Source organism: Schistocerca gregaria, chromosome 9, assembly GCF_023897955.1.
Source record: "Schistocerca gregaria isolate iqSchGreg1 chromosome 9, iqSchGreg1.2, whole genome shotgun sequence".
NCBI classification, from domain to species: Eukaryota; Metazoa; Arthropoda; class Insecta; order Orthoptera; family Acrididae; genus Schistocerca; species Schistocerca gregaria.
The window spans coordinates 27,147,976-27,168,783 of NC_064928.1; the positions used below are offsets into that span (position 1 = coordinate 27,147,976).

At 41.3% G+C, this 20,808-nt stretch overlaps 1 protein-coding gene across 1 annotated transcript in view; it reads left to right on the top strand.

Annotated features, from left to right (window-relative positions):
• Window positions 1–20,808, top strand: part of LOC126291553 (collagenase-like) — a 163,288-nt gene that overhangs the window by 90,343 nt on the left and 52,137 nt on the right. The window lies entirely within an intron of this gene.

The window sequence follows — 20,808 nt, forward strand, 5'->3', positions numbered from 1 at the left end:
AAGGCACTGTCCATTCCGTTCAACCGCTCTTCCAAGTCCTTTGCTCTCTCTAATAGAATTACATTGTCATCGGTGAACCTCAAAGTTTTTATTTCTCCTCTGTAGATTTTAATACCTACTCCGAATTTTAGTTAAGACCAAATTTGGTGAATTTGTTGAATAACGTCAATCGATTCGTAATATTGGCCGGCGACCATGTTTTTCAGTATTATTAGCACTCGCAAGATGTAGTTTGACGAAAAAGACAAGCTTCAGCCAAGACTATACGATAACTTCACATTTGACCGAGCTTTAACCATTATGTGGCATCTGAGGCCACTAGCGATTGATAAGGACGTAGTTGTGTTTAAGTGCCTCAATTACCGACGCTAGAATAACATCTTAAGTACTAAACATAATTACTGGAGTAGAAACCGTGAGTGTTGTAAGCGGCCTTTAGACAGGACTAGAACATTTACTACATCTACATACTATCGTTATATATGTGTTAAAGTGATAGAACAGCACTTACATTGCCATGTTATCGTTATAAAGTAACGGCTTCATACCAATGAAGAAGCTTTTATTACGTAATTGTAGCTGCTCATTAAGAATGAGGGAATCTTTTCGAGAAAGATGTTTAAAAGTTTCTAATTCTTCGAGAACACCTACTCTATGCCCTTTCTTCTCAGTGTGCAAAACTTTGATATCGTGAAAAGCTTTAGGCTCGTGGCCTGTAATCAGAAGATGGTCGCCAAAAGACGAATTTTGGGTGCTAGTATAATTTTTTCTTAAAAAATGTTCTTTTATCTGACTGTAAAGTCACGTCCTGTTGGTCCTATGTAGTAACAGCAGCAGGTGTCGCAAAGAATCTTGTAGACACCAGAGTTTTCCAAAGGGAAACGGGTCGATTTTAAATTACGAATAAAATTTTGTTTCAGACTATTATTCTTTAAAAAGGAGTCATTACAGTTGTATTTCTTCTTCAGAGGAGATGAGTCGTAAGAAATAAATAGAAAAAGCTTCTTCTTCAGGCTGGGCTTAACGATAAGGGTGCCTAGTGTAGTAACTCTTTTAACAGTTTTCTTTTTAAGGATGTTATCCACTATGGCAGGTTCGTATTCGTTATCAACTACTAACTGATTAAATTAATTTGTTCCTCGAATTTTTCTTTCGAGAGAGGAATACAAGTAGCTCTGTGAACAGTGTTCGTATGAATATTGTGGGTGCATAGAAGATGCAGGTAAGATCTGATCGGTATATGTATCTTTAAGGAAAACATTCAATGAATATTATTTTTCTCTACTGTAAGCGTCTAGTCAAGAGAATTCAATTGACGGGCCTCGTTTTCGAGTTTTCTGATGAAGGATATTTCCTCGTGAAGTTCACTGGAGAGATTGCAAATACGGTCAATGCCATCAACAGGTCCTTTGTTGATGACGAAAATATCATCGACGTATCTGAAATAGGGGAGAGTTCCTAGCGCTGTAGCTGAAAAACAGTTGAAGAACTGTTCTTCTAGAGAGTTAATGAAAACGGCAGCAAGGATATCAGCTAACGTATTTCCCATAGCGAGATCGTCGGATAGCTGATACAATTTTTCATTAAATTCAGAATAGTTGTATTTGACTATGACTGTAATTAGATTCATAAAGTCAGTGGTTTGTACTTCTGAAAGTTCTTTTTTGAAATTATGTTTATTTTTTTCTACTATTGTAAGTGTTACCTGTACTGGAATGTTTGTATAGTGATTTTTGATATCTAGTGAAAACAACTTGGTATCAGGGCTGCATTTTAAATCTTTTAATTTATGGACTAAGGCGTGACTATTGCACACTGAGAAGAAAGGGCGTAGATTAGATGTTTTCGAAGAATCAGAAATTATTAAACACCTCTCTCAAACTGATGGCCTCAGTCTTAATAAGCAGCTACTAGTACGTAATAAAAGCTTCTTCAACGGTATGAAGCCATTACTTGATATTTGATTTCGTGTTCCCTCGCGCAGTTACCGAAATTTCTATCTAAGTCGATTCATAATTTTTTGTTCATTAAATGCTTTGTATTAACCACATTTCATGTAATACCCACGGAGTCATTCAGCTCCCTTTGTAATTCTGTAATGGCGTTTTCAGTCTTTAAACTATACTTCTAAGCTCTTATGTTGACAAATTGTTACCATGTCTGCTTCTGCAACATAAAATATTGCTTTTTACTCCATGTAATGTTCATCACAGTATTCGTCTGTCTATATTTTGAATGTTGAGTAGCCTGTATGTATTTGCAGCTACTAAATGGCACCTTTGGTGTAATGTTCACATGCCCGCAGTTGCTAATGTGGGTTCCTCAGTCTGATGCTACCGCAGCTCGATATGTGTCAGCAGCCCATAGTGGCTTGCCTTCTATGTTTTCTGTTTTAAAATTTTGTTAGTAAAGCTTTATTGCTTGATATTTGTTTTATGCTTGAGGTGTAGTACTATGCCATTTCTTTTTATACTGATTATAAGTGCTTACAGCTAAAAAATGATTCCCAAGTCTTTGCGCTTATGCTATAGACCAGTTTAAATGTTTTATTGCTGATGCAGGCATCCTTAGTAGAGGCCAAAAACTAGGTCAAAAAGACGTCATTTTTGCGACTGTGGACCGTTATTTCTTTTATTTTACTTTGTAATGGTTCCTATCAATGCAGCCATGTTTAAATCTTTAATACAAGCAAATCATAATTTTTAAAAGAATCGTATAGAAAATATCTATCAGAGGCTTAAATTTGCCTTTCTACATGCATAAAGGCTGGTCTTGCGGCCTACTACATGAAATACATGCAAATCTTAATATATAAAACAACTGAATATAAAATACCGATCAGAAGCTCCACATTGCCTTATTACACACATTAATGCTGATCTTACCTAGCAGAAGTTTGGGGCTCCAAGTTGCCTAGTTTTACATGGGATAAATATCAAAGCTAAGAAAGTGTCATAAAATATTTCTAATTATCACTTCATATGACATTCAGAGGCCTGTGCATGATTCATAATGAAAATACATAACTCAATATGGCTTTCACAAGAACAATGTGCAGTATTATATGGAAATATGGCTCTGTATGGCCTGGATGAGTACATGTCAGACAAATGGAACCATAGAATCAAAGTATAGTATCCTGTTTGTAAAGACGCAATACTTATAGGTTGTGTAGCACCCTGAGGTCTTCAAAAATTTCAGTCTAGTAAATGACCTATATCTCTAACAGTGGGCATTGCTGTATGGAAAGATATGGGAAAGATTGATAAGGGCAGTGCAATTTGTCTCTAAAGGAAATGATTAACAGTCAGTTGTCATTCGTCTTGAGTCAAAGAAAAGAAAAATATGATTACGATGTATGCAAGCATAAAGAAAGGAGTACTAACTGCAATTTAGCTTATTGACTAGGTAAATGTAAGATATCATAGTAAATTATGAGATAAATATGGAAAGATGAAAGTGTATTGCAGAAATAGTGGAACTGGGAAATGTGGTTATTAACCTGGAAAGAGAAAGGCAGTCATGCTTGCTAACATAAGAAGGCAGTAGCACATGCAATCTCTCTCCCACAAACACCTCCGGTCATATGGCACAAGGTAAGACAAGTATTCCGAGAAAGAAGTCAACATACATGAAAGACATATTAACATCATACAATATTATTATACAAGAATGATCAATATGTCAATATAATCCTCATTATTGTAGTGCAGTTAGGGCATGAACACTCATTAAACATCAGAATTCCGTCATTATCCTGTAAAAGTTGGTGCACTCATTAAATATTCTAGTAATACTCTTATATCTAAGAGAAGAGGCAGAGAAAAATTTCCTTAATCCTAAATCCTTATGGGCAATCTGCCTAATTTACCTACTGCACTAACAGGAAAATATATGTAAAGGGCTGCCAGGAAACAGTGTGAGAAGTGTCAATAGCATTTAGTATTCTGCATAAGATGCTTATTGCATGCTTTCTATATAATACATTTCACGCTTTCATATGCTTCTATTTATGAGCATAATGCCTGGTTTGGGCATTTCTTCTGCAAAATAAAGAAAATAGATAAGCATATGCAAGGGACATGTGTTACAGAGTACAAAGCTTACTAAAGTCTACATAGGAGAAAGGAAGTTAACTACTGACATCATCAAGTACAAGAGATATATCACATTAGAGCACAAGATTGGGCATAAATGAAACATGGCAACATTATAATGTGCAAAGAGTGACTAACGTAACAAAAATGTAATAATAATTCAACAGACAAAAACATAAATGCCAGTAGTAATACTATCTTGCATAGGGTGTGCAGTAATGGAAAAGTGGAGTAGGATAGCATCACAAAAGAAAATCATTACATGGCATCAGCAAAGTCGTAATAGCGTCAGTGATAAATGAACATAAGGTATATAGAGGCTATACAGCAAAGGACAAAATTCTTATTATGAAGGAAAAAAATGTTTGAATTAACGTTTGCAATGGTCAGACCATGCAAGGGATGTAATCTGCTAGACACATACAAAAAAATTGGTGTCTATTTCAGTTGTCGTTTTCATGAACATGCATATGGAAACAGAAAAATGTGCAAGGCCGAAACTTATGGTATGAGAACCGACCTGAAAGATTCTCTCTACTGGGCACATAAGCACCTAATAAAATGGTGAATAACCGAGGCAACATGAAAAAATGTACCTGCAGAGTTTGTATATGCATAGGAAGTCTGTCAAGTAAAAGATTGTGTTTTATGGGTATGTAGACTTGAATGTGGAACTAAAAGAAGCATAAGTTGAGATGTACAGGTAATGCAAATAACGACTTCTGCAAGACAATTATAAGTATCACATAAAAAAGTAAAACTACTATTATAGCCACAGAGTGACTATTTTAAATATTATAGATTTCATAAAGTGAAAGACTGGCAGAGCTGTCGCCTAGTGTAACGTTCTTTATATATATTTTGTGTTTATTTGTTTGTGTCATGCAAATTTACTGCATTATGAGTTGTTAAGCTGATGGTGTGGCTAATCGGTTTTACTGCAATCCAAAAAAATTGAACAACTTAATCTGCAAAATCTGTGTACAATGCCTATAATGAAATGAATCCCTCTCAAATTTACCCAGTCTAAGGAGCACTGAGTTCTAAGGCCATGTACAGAAAACTGACAAAATTCCTTGTGCTGATAACAAAATAAAGTTTCCTCAGCTCTAGAGCCACACCAGGTGTAATCTTGGTATACTGTTCTCTCCACAGGAGGCATAGAAAATATTCAAACGTGGCACAGCAAAGTGCAATGCAAGCCATGAAATACCATCATAGAAATAATATCGGTAGACTGGTTGATAAATGAATAACCTTGCAAATGTTCAGTGAAAATATTGGATATTGGCTCAGCGCTGTGCAGTGCTCCCAGCATTGAAGCTGTTACAAACATTTAGACTTTTCTGACTCTAGCACATTAATATTTCTCTGACTCGGATTGAAAAATGATTTTCTTAAAAATTATTCATTGGTTTTAAATAAACGCGACGTAGGAGAGGAAGAGGTACTGATAAGAAGAATATTTCTCTGACTGTGATTGAAAAATGACTGTCTTAAAAAAAATTCATTGGTTTCAAACAAACGCGACATAGGAGAGGAAGAGGTACTGATAAGGAGATATCCTAAGACCAAATGCTTCATTTAGAAAACTGTATTGAAAACAAAGTTTCTCCTTCACAAAATCTGAAATGAAACATTTTTATATTAAATTCAGAATGAGTGAACTTCTCAGCTGTTCTACAATTCTCACTTACTGTCATAGTTAAAAGCACTTGGATTGTTACATGACAAAAAGTCTGACATTGTTTTACAAAAAAGATTCCAGAATTTAACTTCTCTGTATCAGGATTACTAAACAAACAAAATATTACAAATCGGGTGTACCTAATCAATCTATACATTAAACCTGATGGAAAACACCTGACTTCTACATTCAGGGATCAGTATTGTAAAATTCAGCTAAATCCACACTGCGTTGCTACATACTTAGAACTAAATATACAAAATTTCATTACCTTACAAATCTGTTCCAGTTGCTTTCACTTTGAGTAACAGTATCAGTTCATTACTCTTCTGTAATTGCCATGGTCGGAGGTCAACAGTTACAGTATCAATTCATTACTCTTCTGTAATTTCCATGGTCAGTGGTCAATAGTTACAGTATCAATTCATAACTCTTCTGTAATTGCCCATGATAGTGGTCGGGCCGGCCGCGGTGGTCTCGCGGTTCTAGGCGCGCAGTCCGGAGCCGTGCGACTGCTACGGTCGCAGGTTCGAATCCTGCCTCGGGCATGGATGTGTGTGATGTCCTTAGGTTAGTTAGGTTTAAGTAGTTCTAAGTTCTAGGGGACTAATGACCACAGCAGTTGAGTCCCATAGTGCTCAGAGCCATTTGAACCATTTGATAGTGGTCAATGTTGTTAACAAACAGTATTAATTCCATTCTTGATGGTCTTATAGCCATCCATGACTTCATTTTATGAAAACTGTATTATGCTGCGTCCATAGGCCAACAACTAAATTCTCCCAGCTAGCTATTATCTTCAAGTCTTACATCCTACTTATGACAGAGTGGTTCAGTGGTGTGAAAAATACAATCTCTTCTTCATGTGACAATCGTTTCAGGTCATTCTTCGTGAATTATATTAAAAAACCGGTCTCCACGTACAAGCGGACCCCTCACAATCTCATCATCATTAGTCTCTCATCTGCGAACTCCACTTCCAAGGATTTTTCATCAGACGTTTCCCTATCATTATTGCCACACCATAGCTGCCACTGTTCTCCTTCCTTGTGTACAACATTTTACACTCTCCATTATACACTTCTTCTTTACTTCCGCCTCTCATATTCCAGTCACTTTCCCTTCTTTCCCCTCTCCTGCCACTGTGTTCAAATCCCCGATTACGACGATCTTGGCATTTCTTTTTTTCTTTAACCACAATTTTGTCAACATTTGCATAATAGTCCTGTACTTTCCCATCAGTGTGATGACATGTAGGCATATGAGTATGTATTAAAATGACATCAGTCTTGTTACCTCTTAATCTCATCATCACCAGTGTTTTATCCATGTACTCCAGTTTCAGCAATTCTTCATCAGTTGTTTTCCTATCATAACTGCCACACCATAGTTGTGACTCTTCTCCCAAAGTAAAACAATTTGTACTCTTCACTTTCCAGTTATTGCTTACTCCCATGTTTGACTTCGCAAATACCTCATGCATCTAGTCTATTCTTCATCATTTCCTGTTTAGTATTTTTCAGCTTGGTAGCCTACAACAGTGTGAGTACATTTCATGTTCCAATCATTAACTTCCCTTCCCTATTTCTACTCTGTTTCTTCTCTCCATCTTCATCCATTTCTCATTTGCGCTCTTTCCTTGGGTCTTCTATCCCATTTCGAAGCAGATGTGTTTTCTAACTCAGCATCCTTACCTTCTTGCTTTAGTCTTTCTAGATCAAATTTCTCACACTGTTTTCGTCCCCTTATTATTTTCAATCTTATTTTCAAATTGGCACCACCAATCTGTGATCCAAATCTGTGTGTGCTCTAGCATTCTTAATGTAGCTTTTTCACCGAATCTGCATTATGGTATCTTTCATTTGACCTAGCTATCGATGTATATTTCGTTTTCTGTATTGTTCAAACAATGTGTTTCCAATCATAAGAGAATTTTCTCTTGAGAGATTAACCAGCCCTTCACCCCTGTCATTCCTATTTCCGAATCCAAATCTTCCAAGCACTCCTCCTACTGTTCTCCTCTCCTGCCACTGCATTCAGATCCACATTACAATTTTTTCTTTTTTATGTGGTACTTCTTCAGTCTGTTCACAATAGTCCTTTAATACCCCGCCATCGTTTTCACTCAGTAGTACATGTATTTGTATTAATACGACATCCCTCTTGTCCCGTCTTAATCTCACCGTAATCAGTCTTTCACCTATGTACTCCACTTATAACAGGTTTTTCATCAGTTGTTTTCCTATCATAATTGCCACTGGTTTCCAGTCTTGTAGCTGCCTGAGAAAAATATTTCGTACTATCCACTCGCCAATTCTTCCTTACTCTTCTATGTCATTTGAGATGTACCTATTACATCCCATCTATTCTTCATTATTTCCTGCTAGGCATTTTCCAGCTTGCCAGTGTACAATTGTGTGAGTATATTCCATGTTCCAATCCTCAACGTCCCTTCCATGTTCCTACTCCTTCTTTTCTTTCTTTCTTCATCCTCCTCCTATACTTCTGTATTTGTCTCAGTGTAAGCCCCTCCAGGAGAATCGATTGAGGGCAAGTTTTGCCTCTGAATTCTTAGACAACTAAAGCTACACTATGTTTACGAAGGACAATAATATGGTTGTGTCCCATTCATTAGAATATAGCCATGTGATTGCATATGATTGTGCAGCTATTTTCGGCCACTCAATATGAACGCTACCTTGCTTGTAACCGCCTCTCTGAGAACAGACGCTAAAATTTCCTTCTTCTGTCTACGACGCCGTACCATCTTCTCCGACGTTATAAACAGAAAAGGAAAGCAAAGACACCTTCATGCCTCGAAACCAAATACCTTTCGGGTCGAAAGACAAGAGTTGGCCAAGGGAGGCCGATGGAAAGGAAAACAGAAGCGCCCTCACACACGTAAGTGGAAGTAATGTAAGTCTTAGCTAAGGGCTGATATAGGTGCCAAACCCTTAGGAGGACCATAAAAACGTTTAAAAATCGCCCAGTTTGTACCTATATATAGTTACAATTAAAAATGAACTATTTTTCAATATTAATTCACTACAAATTCTGATTGGCACAGCGTTTTCGAACTTGTGTTCTGCCTTAATATATGTAACAACTCCTCCTTTTCCCATACGAGTTGTGCATGAGTAAGACGTTAGAGTGCAATCTTTTATTTACTTGATAAAGCTGGAACTCAGTATATTGTTGGCCCACTCTTAGCCTTGATGATAGCCTCCACTCTCGCAGGTATTCATTCAGTCAGGTACTGGAGGGTTTCTTGGGGAATAGCAGCCCATTCTTCACGGAGTGCTGCACTGAAGACAGGTATCTACGTCCGTCGGTGAGGCCTGGCACGAATTCGGCGTGGACCAAACTTCTAAACAGAGCACGTGTTCGGACGTTACACGTGATTGGTCCATGTGTGAGCCCTATCCTAGATGTGACGCATGGTGGATCAGCGGATGGCCCAGATCGGTCCGGATATATATATTGTGCGGCAGATCCACATGTGAACGTTATCCCGAATGTGTGTCGCAGCATTGCTAAATCAACTGGAATGCTTATTATTAGAGTACATTGGTGATGTCTATTTCACCCCATCCGTCTACTGGTGCACTGTTGGTTACCACATAATGATTGACTGACATCGCTTGTTTGAGTTGGAGATAGAGGTTTGGTGGATGAATAGCACCAAAACAGCGATCGTGTACATGACTGCAATGTGTGGAATCAGTCGAAACGGAATTCAGAACATTCAGCTATTCTGTCACTGTGACAGATGAGTTTAAATGTAGAGATCGTCAGTCACTTTCAGACCTCAGTTTGGAAATTCCCCACAGCGCCGCCAATCTCTTCCAGTTTCCTTATGTTGAAACTGTCTATTATTTAAATCATCCAGTGTGTGTAGTGTGTTATGGTAGCCAGATTAACAAGATGATTTTCACCATGCAACACCAAGTTTTCTGGGAGACGCAATGGATCAGAAATTGATAATCTCAGTTTAGAACCTGATAGTGACCTCGACGTCGTGACGGAAAAACATGTTACAAAAGGAAAAAAAAGAAATGTTTCAAATAACCCCACAGTGTCACAGGGAGCATCTCTGGTCTGTGGGATACAGTCATCCTCCTACAGCACAGGTGATGAAACTTTAAAGCGGTCTGTGCAGTGGAGCAATACCTGTATATTTAATAGGATTGTCGTATGTGCTCGATGCCAGCACGCATGTGGCACTCGTTTTCTATATATGGGAGGAGAGAGATGCGGTAAAAACCTTATCGAATTCTCTGTCAGATAAAGTTAGTGGAGCTTTAATAGTTCGTAATTTTTCTCTGGTGTATGGAATAGAATAATGATGATAGATGTTGGGGTGATAGACGTGAATGGGCCCTGAGGGACGTGCATCTACAGAGCCTGCTTGTGCTTTGGAGAATGCGGTAGCAAAATCCGCGTCCTTCCCCCAGTTCCCGTTCTGTCTTTTATACTATCTAGTGTTGCAGGAGCAAGCTTCAGTTCCGTCGAATGGACAAAACTCAGTTCTGTAGCAGTAACTCAGCTTCGCCTGTTTCTACACGGGTTGCTGAAGAGGGTAGATATAGTTTCCTCTGACCCCTACTCAGTTCTGACTTACATTGGAATGATTATGGGTGGAAAGCTGCAGGAATGGTAGCGCAGAGTCTGAGGGGGTAGTTGCAGGATGCATAGGGGCTATCTTAAACGAGGAAGGACTCCTACTGTAGCAAATAGGTTCGAGAAAGATGACTCATTTCGAAAATGAGAGTGCCAGAAATAGGGATCACTAGTGGCTGTAATCATTAAAAGACTTTTCCATAGGATCCAATGCCGGTATGTGCTTGAATGGGGGGGGGGGGGGGGGGGACTCCTGATCCCAGACGGCATTTCTAGCGGACAGCACAGCGCTAGACATCTGAAAAGCTAGTACACATTTGTTATGGCCCCAATTATCATACCATCTACTGTTTGTGATCCTTCTCAATCAAAGATTGCCTATAGCCCAGTGGATATATCATCAACCCTATGACATGGCATCGACACAGAATGCGGTACAAATACTGGAGAAATATCTAGAACTGGCAGCATGAGAAGGTTGCAGATACCATTTCATACATTGCTCCTTATCGAATCGTTTTCAAAATTCGGTAATTTTATTAGGAGGGTGCGCCATTGGCAGTGTGTAACCACACTGCTGGTGTGATAATATACACTCCGGCAGTCACCACCTGTATTTAGTGTCACAGTATTTGTCTGGAAAAACCACATCATTCATAGGTAATGCCATACATGGATTTATAAAGCTCGTATAGGTTTTAACATGGATACTTGTGTACACCTGTAGAACCAAGACTGCTTGTTATGGTAATGTGGTTGTGTCTTTTTTTTAAAAAACATTTAGCTCTTTGTAAGACATGGTGGTAGCACTCACAAGAAAAATTTATGAGACATGTCCACCCATCGTTTATTTTACGTCAGTATCATTTCCTATCACTACCAACTGGCTATTGTATTGGTATTAGGGGGTGCATGATAGGTTCGGCTTGAGTATCAAGCATAAAGTGTGTGTCTGTGTTACAACATGCACAAAGGAAATGACTATGTCCAGTTGTAAGGAAAGTTTGGATTTGATGTGGAGTACTGTGATAGCAAGTCATAAGAATGGTGCCAATATTTCTATTTCCAGAGCCACCGCCTTCAGAAGGGCGTATTTTCTATACTTCGCTCATTGTCGAATGTCATTCAGCTGATACGTCAATGGTAATATTGAACTGAAAGTACAATGGCAAAATATATGTGTGACTGGTTTTCTAGGATGATTCTGCCTACGCATGACTTGCATGAAGTGCCGGTGACGGGAATTATTCACGTTTCCCATTGACGGTATGAACTACCCAAATTGAAGGGCCTGTTGGAGTGTAGGAATGTAGATGACAACCAGGTAGTCCTCTAGACAGCTGAATAGCGAACTAATACTTTGTACGTTTTGGACAGCTTTTGTGATCTCATGGAATTTTGAGAAGATTCAATTTGACCTTGTGTTTGCACTGGGCCATTATTACCACACATGTAAATTGTTCAGTTGTCTGCTTCTTCACATTTCGTGCCTTTATTTAGTTGAGAGAACATCGATTGTGGTGTATGCAACTAGCAGGTGGAAGACAAATTCGCTGGTTCTGTACACATGAGAAACGCGTTATTTGACTTTGTAAATTATAGGGATCATTTGGATTCTTAGATCACTAAGCGGGCGAGTGGAAAAATCAGTTTACTCCATTTTTCTTTTGTCGAGTTTTTTCATGTAAAGGTCTTCACAGACGGGGTAAGTTTCTAGCTACTCTATGGTTTACTGCACGATCCACCTGGTTTGTAGGGAAATAACTTCCAGCTTTATATCTTCGGAATTATATCGTGTGAGCGATCGGTAGGTTACTATAGTGTGCTCGATATAGAGAATTACCGTGAAAATCGTTTGATATTCTAGCAAGCCATGCGAAATTAGGTATGTTCTTGTAATCCCAGAGTCTGGAGATGGAGGAATGCAAATATGTTGGGGTCAGAAACAGTGACGCCTTTGTACGAGGGGTCCCGACTCAGCCTTTGTACGCCATTTTTCTCTGTATATCTGGTGGTAGAAAAGCGAGCAAGCAAGCAAGCAGGTCTGGACCAGAAACAGTAACGTGTTTGTGCCGAGGGAGGACATGAGGCCGACTCCGTAGAACAGTTCTGAGAGTGGTTGCGATCCACTAAGGATGCTCTTGTCACACGTTGGGGGTGGATGCCCACCCGACCTCGTGGTAAATATCTAGTACTGCGAGTATACCTACAGTGCATGTGCTTATGCTGTCTGACTTCGCAGCAGATGTATGAATGATGTAACAGGGATGACTTTGTATAAAAATGTTCCTGTTATGAGATTCTTCCTCTCCACCATCAGACTGCCATATTGCATTACATAATGAAGGGACGACAGGGCCCTCTGGTGGTAGTACTGTGTACTAGGCACAGATCTCCTGGCGAACACAGTGTTTCATGCCATTTTCCCCCACACCAGACCACCATCTTGGATTACATCATGGAATAAATGAGAGCACCCTCTGGTGTCAGTGCTGTGTACTAGGTCAGTTGGACTTCCGGCCTTGTGATTAACACACTGGATGGAAGTGCTGCCTCTTAATTGTTTAAATGAAGACTGAAAAATTGAGCACAGTCGAGTTCTCTTCCCACAATTTCCTAGGAAGCGGTGGTGGTTGGATGAGTTAAGTTAGTGTACGTAGCTCAAGTACCCTCACTTTCCTGCCTTTTCTTTGGTTAGTAGAGATAGCCCAAGTGGTGGCCCTTCTTTAACACCAAAATTCAAATTTCCATACAATCCCTAGCAAGATGTGGCTGTCAGATGACTTAGGTTAGTGGAGGTAGCCAAAGTGACCTATTTTCCCTCCAGTTTCTTAGGTTAGTAGAGATAGCATTGTCCTTATGGAATTTTAACTTCCCACCAAGAGGATGTGGCAGGGGGTTGTGGCACTTTCCTGCCATAGAGGCTAATTAATCGATCAATTTAATAAAGAGTAAATGAAATTCCCCCCCCCCCCCATGAACCATGTACCTTGTCGTTGGTGGGGAGCCTTGTGTGCCTCAGAGATACAAATAGCCATACTGTAGGTGCAACCACAATGGAGGGGTATCTGTTGAGAGGCCAGACAAGCGTGAGGTTCCTGAAGAGGGGCAGCAGCCTTTTCAGTAGTTGCAGGGGCAACAGTCTGGATGATTGACTGATCTGGCCTTGTAACAGTAACCAAAACAGCCTTGCTCTGCTGGTACTGCGAACGGCTGAAAGCAAGGTGAAACTACAGCCGTAATTTTTCCCGAGAGCATACAGCTGTACTGTATGGCTAAATGGTGATGGCGTCCTCTTGGGTAAAATATTCCAAAGGTAAAATAGTCCCCCATGTCGTTATCAGGAGAAAGAAAACTGCCGTTCTACGGATCGGAGTGTGGAATGTCAGATCCCTCAATTGGGCAGGTAGATTAGGAAATTTAAAAAGGAAAATGGATAGGTTAAAGTTAGATATAGTGGGAGTTAGTGAAGTTTGGCCTGCAGGAGGAACAAGATTTCTGGTCAGGTGGCTACAAGGTTATAAACACAAAATCAAATAGGGGTAATGCAGGAGTAGGTTTAATAATGAATAGAAAAATAGAAATGCTTGTAAGCTACTACAAACAGCACAGTGAATCCATCATTGTGGCCCAGATAGATATGAAGCCCACGCCTACTACAGTAGTACAAGTTGATATGCCAACTAGCTCTGCACATGACGAAGAAATTGAAGAAATGTATAATGAAATAAAAGAAAGTATTCAGATAGTGAAGGGTGATGATAATTTAATAGTCTTGGGTGATTGGAATGCGGTAGTAGGAAAAGGTAGAGAAGGAAACGTAGCAGGTGAATATGGCAGGTAGTGAAGGGAGATGAAAATTCAATAGTCATGGGTGACTGGAATTCTTCAGTAGAAAGAGGGACAGAAGGAAATGTAGTAGGTGAATATGGATTGGCGGTAAGAAACGAAAGGGGAAGCCGCCTGGTAGAATTTTGCGCAGAGCACAACTTAATCATAGCTAACACTTGGTTCAAGAATCATAAAAGAAGATTGTATACATGGAAGAATCCTGGAGATACTAGAAGGTATGAGATAGGTTACATAATGGTAAGACAGAGAATGAGGAACCAGGTTTTAAATTGTAAGACATTTCCAGGGGCAGATGTGGACTCTGACCACAATCTATAGGTTATGAACTGTAGATGAAAACAGAAGAAACTGCAAAAAGGTGAGAATTTAAGGAGATGGGACCTGCATAAACTGAAAGCACCAGAGGTTGTTGAGAGTTTCAGGGAGAGCATAAGGGAACAACTGACAAAAATGGGGGAAAGAAATACAGTAGAAGAAGAATGGGTAGCTTTGAGGGATGAAGTAGTAAAGGCAGCAGAGGATCAAGTAGGTAAAAAGAGGAAGGCTAGTAGAAATCTGTGGGTAACAGAAGGAATATTGAATTTAATTGATGAAAGGAGAAAATAAAAAAATGCACTAAATGAAGCAGACAAAAAGGAATACAAACGTCTCAAAAATTAGATCGACAGGAAGTGCAGGGTTGAATAGAGGACCAATGTAAGGATGTAGAGGCTTATCTCACTAGGGGTCAGATATATACTACCTACAGGAAAATTATAGAGACCTTTGGAGAAAAGAGAACCACTTGTATGAACATATAGGGCTCAGATGGGAACCCAGTTCTAAGCAGAGAAGGGAAAGCAGAAAGGTGAAAGGAGTATATAGAGGGTCTACACTCCTGGAAATAGAAAAAAGAACACATTGACACCGGTGTGTCAGACCCACCATACTTGTTCCGGACTCTGCGAGAGGGCTGTACAAGCAATGATCACACGCATGGCACAGCACACACCAGGAACCGCGGTGTTGGCCGTCGAATGGCGCTAGCTGCGCAGCATTTGTGCACCGCCGCCGTCAGTGTCAGCCAGTTTGCCGTGGCATACGGAACTCCATCAAAGTCTTTAACACTGGTAGCATGCCGCGACAGCGTGGACGTGAACCGTATGTGCAGTTGACGGACTTTGAGCGAGGGCGTATAGTGGGCATGCGGGAGGCCGGGTGGACGTACCGCCGAATTGCTCAACACGTGGGGCGTGAGGTCTCCACAGTACATCGATGTTGTTGCCAGTGGTCGGCGGAAGTTGCACGTGCCCGTCGACCTGGGACCGGACCGCAGCGACGCACGGATGCACGCCAAGACTGTAGGATCCTACGCAGTGCCGTAGGGGACCGCACCGCCAGCAAATTAGGGACACTGTTGCTCCTGGGGTATCGGCGAGGACCATTCGCAACCGTCTCCATGAAGCTGGGCTACGGTCCCGCACACCATTAGGCCGTCTTCCGCTCACGCCCCAACATCGTGCAGCCCGCCTCCAGTGGTGTCGCAACAGGCGTGAATGGAGGGACGAATGGAGACGTGTCATCTTCAGCGATGAGAGTCGCTTCTGCCTTGGTGCCAATGATGGTGGTATGCGTGTTTGGCGCCGTGCAGGTGAGCGCCACAATCAGGACTGCATACGACCGAGACACACAGGGCCAACACCCGGCATCATGGTGTGGGGAGCGATCTCCTACACTGGCCGTACACCTCTGGTGATCGTCGAGGGGACACTGAATAGTGCGCGGTACATCCAAACCGTCATCGAACCCATTCCTAGACCGGCAAGGGAACTTGCTGTTCCAGCAGGACAATGCACGTCCGCATGTATCCCGTGCCACCCAACGTGCTCTAGAAGGTGTAAGTCAACTACCCTATCCAGCAAGATCTCCGGATCTGTCCCCCATTGAGCATGTTTGGGACTGGATGAAGCGTCGTCTCACGCGGTCTGCACGTCCAGCACGAACGCTGGTCCAACTGAGGCGCCAGGTGGAAATGGCATGGCAAGCCGTTCCACAGGACTACATCCAGCATCTCTACGATCGTCTCCATGGGAGAATAGCAGCCTGCATTGCTGCGAAAGGTGGATATACACTGTACTAGTGCCGTCATTGTGCATGCTCTGTTGCCTGTGTCTGTGTGCCTGTGGTTCTGTCAGTGTTATCATGTGATGTATCTGACCCCAGGAATGTGTCAGTAAAGTTTCCCCTTCCTGGGACAATGAATTCACAGTGTTCTTATTTCAATTTCCAGAAGTGTATACAAGGACAATATTATGTAAATGGAAGAGGATGTAGATGAAGATGAAATGGGAGATATGATACTGCGTGAAGAGTTTGACAGAGTACTGAAAGACCTGAGTCGAAACAAAGCCCCGGGAGTAGACGACATTCCATTAGAACTACTGACAATCTTGGGAGAGCCAGTCCCGACAAAACTCTACCATCTGGTGAGCAAGATGTATGAGACAGGCGAAATACCCTCAGACTTCAAGAAGAATATAATAATTCCAATCCCAAAGAAAGCAGGTGTTGACAGATGTGAAAATTACCGAATTATCAGTTTTAATAAGTTACAGCTCCAAAATACTAACTCGAATTCTTTACAGACAAATGGAAAAACTAGTAGAAGCAGACCTCGGGGAAGATCAGTTTGGGTTCCATAGAAATATCGCAACACGTGACGCAATATTTACCCTGCGACTTATCTTAGAAGGTAGATTAAGGAAAGGAAAACCTAAGTTTCTAGCATTTGTAGACTTAGAGAAAGCTTTTGACAATGTTGACTGGAAAACTTTCTTTCAAATTCTGATGGTGGCAGGGGTAAAATACAGGGAGCGAAAAGCTATTTACAATTTGTACAGAAACCAGATGGCAGTTATAAGAGTCGACGGACATCAAAGGGAAGCAGTAGTTGAGAAGGGAGTGAGACAGTGTTGTAGCCTCTCCCCGATGTTATTCACTCTGTATATTGAGCAAGCAGTGAAGGAAACAAAAGAAAATCTAGTAGTAGGTATTGATATCCATGGAGAAGAAATAAAAACTTTGAGATTCGCCGATGACATTGTAATTCTGTCAGAGACAACTAAGGACTTGGAAGAGTAGTTGAATGGAATGGATAGTGTCTTTAAAGGAGGATATAAGATGAACATCAACAAAAGCTAAACGAGGACATGGAATGTAGTCGATTTAAGTCAGGTGATACTGAGGGAATAAGATAAGGAAATGAGACACTTAAAGTAGTAAAGGAGTTTTGCTTTTTAAGGAGCAAAACAGCTGACGATGGTCGAAGTAGAGAGGATATAACATGTAGACTGGAAATGGCAATGAAAGCGTTTTTGAAGAAGAGAAATTTGCTAACATCGAGTATAGATTTAAGTGCTAGGAAGTCGTCTCTAAAAGTATTTCTAGTAAGTGTAGCCATGTATGGAAGTGAAACATGGACGATAAATATTTTGTACAAGAAGAGAATAGAATCCTTCGAAATGTGGTGCTACAGAAGAATGCTGAAGATTAGATGGGTAGATCACATAAGTAATGAGAAAGTATTGAATAGGACTGGGGAGAAGAGAAGTTTGTGGCACAACTTCACCAGAAGAAGGGATCGGTTGGTAGGGCATGTTCTGAGGTATCAAGGGATCACCAATTTAGTATTGGTGGGCAGTGTGGAGGGTAAAAATCGTAGAGGGAGACTAAGAGACGAATACTCTATACAGGTTAAGGAGGATGCAGGTTGTAGTAGGTACTGGGAGATGAAGCAGCTTGCACAGGATAGAGTAGCACGGAGAGCTGCATCAAACCAGTCTGAGGACTGACGACCACAACAACAACAAATCAAATTGATAAGAGTGAGAGGGGAACCTATTCCAATGACTCAGACCTAAAAGTGTACCTGTAGCGGCGATGGTGAAGGGGGAGGGGAGTTGGGGGAGGGGGAGTGAGTGGGGGAACAACAGGATAATTGCGTGTCAGTCAAAGGAGAACAATGTTTAGTACCTGTCAATCAAAGGAGAACATTAGGTTGCCCCTGAGTGCATACCTGCCTCTGATGTAGGCAACCTGCACTAAAAAGATTCACTCATGCTCTCCTAGCCCCCCCCTACTCGCCTCTACTGCCTTCAAGCTTCACTTTTTTGCTTATCGCTGGCTTGCTACCTGAGCTCTTGATGTTCATACAGTTGTTTCTCTTCTGTCCAAAGGTTTCTTTAATTTTCCTATACATTACATTTTTATTTGTCATATACAACAACAACGGCCTTGCCGCAGTGGATACACCAGTTCCTGTGAAATCACCGAAGTTAAGCGCTGTAAGGTGTGGTCGGCACTTCGATTGGTGACCATCCAGGCCGCCATATGCTGTGGCCATTTTTCGGTGTGCACTCAGCCTCTTGATGCCAATTGAGGAGCTACTAGACCGAATAGTAGCCGCTTCGCTCAAGAGTACCATCTTATGACAGGGAGAGTGGTGTGCTGACCCCCTGCCCCTCCTATCTGCATCCGCCACCGAGGATGACATGGCGGTCGGATGGTCCCGGTAGGCCACTCGTGGCGTGTCTGATGATCCAGGTAGGCCACGAGTGGCCTGAAGACGGAGCGCATATACAAAAGAAATTATAAAAATCCTGTATTTCCACCAAGACCTGATTTGCCTATCTGCACATTGTATGTAATTATAAAAATCAAATATTACAGTAGAAGATAAAGAAATGTGACAAAGGCAAAATGGTAGGCTTTAAAGAAATACACATCGATCTGATTTTTGTTATTTAACGTTCCATAAATACTGCTTATCTTCCTTAAGTAATTGATACAGCAATTTTCACCCAGTACATCATTGTTCATCCAGGATAGAAATCATTGTATCACTATACAATGATCGGCCAGAACACTGAGACCACCGACCTACTACCAATATGAACCCATCCAGGCGATAGTAGCGTCACCTGGCAATGAATAACTGCTAGTCAGACACACTCACCGTACATGTAGTATCAGTGAGCTTGCTGTCTGTCTGTAGAATGCAGGAAGTACACAATGTATCTGAGTTTGACTGAGGACAGATAGTAATTGCTTGGACTGTCAGCACGAACAACTCGGAATCTACAGGAAATTCGAGTGTTCGAGGAGTGCTGGTGTGTCTTTACCAACAGGCGAAACCAAGAACAAACCAGTTCCAGACATCGTGGGGTTGGTGGCCACTCCTCGTTATAGATGTCGGATGTCGTAGGCAGGGTAGACTGGTTAAAGAGTACAGGCTTCCAGTGGAACTAACATGAGACTTTAACGCTGCTCAGAATAAAACTGTGTCTGAACACACACAGTGCACCTTACACTCCTCACAAGGGGCCTTCACTACTGTCGATCCGTGAATGTGTCAATGTTAACACCATGACATTGGCAACTACGACTGAAATGGGCATGTGACCATCGGCACTGGACGTTGACGTAGAGGTAGAGCGTCGCTTGGCCTGATGAATCCCGATGCTTCCGTGTTATTTCGATTGGAGGGCGCGAATCGGTCGTCTTCCTGGGCAACTTCTCCTTGACACCTGTACTGCGGGATGGAGGCAAGCAGGCTCTATTATGCTCTGGGGAACATTCACGTTGGCACTAACGGGTCCAGTGGAGCTCGTGTGAGGCACCTTGACAGCCAAGGAGTGTCGTCCATTAGTTGCAGACCGTGTACAGCACTACACGACGATGGCATTTTTCAGCAATATAATGCGACATGCCATGAGGTCAGGACAGTGATGGAGTGCTTCGAGGAACACAGTGGCTCGTCAGATCTGAACCCGATCAAACACAGCTGGGGTGTGACTGAACGTGATGAAGAGCTCATCGCCCCCTCCCCAGAATTTACAGGAATTAGGAGACTTGTGTGTGCAGGTGTGGTGGCAGCTCCATCCAGCGAGCTACCTGGGCCTCGCATCTTCCAGGCCACGACACGTCGCGGCCGTTATCCCTGACAAAGGTGGACATACTGTTTATTAGGTAGGTGGTCATAATGTTCTGACAAATGCATACTGCGTTTTTTCTGGCCTTTTGTAAATGGCTTTTATGTAGTTCACATCTATGAACAAAAGTATGGTAGAAATGGACAGCGGTGGTAAACATTAGTGTTCGTTCATTATGATTTTAACGACTTCTCTGTAAAGAGTTAGAGAAACGTAGCTGCACCTTTACTAGCATATATAACTACTAACAAAAAGGGTTATAGGTAACTAATTTATCGTGGATTTATTAAATCGTAGTAAGAAACTTAATATTCAAAAAATATTTGTTTTATTGTTACTCAAAAAAGTTCTACCTACTCGTGCAAGCAGCACAGCACACTGTCACAATAATCCATCTCTAATAACAGAAAACGCCTACGGTTAGCAAATACCACTTTCATTTTATCTGAAGCTGCTTGTTTTGGAACACTCCTTTTCTTTCACTGTTGTATTTTTGATCAGATGTAAATTACTTACAGTGTCAAGCGGAATAACATCATGGTTCCTCAGTTCATCTAAGGTAAGTGTTGCAAATGCCATGTAA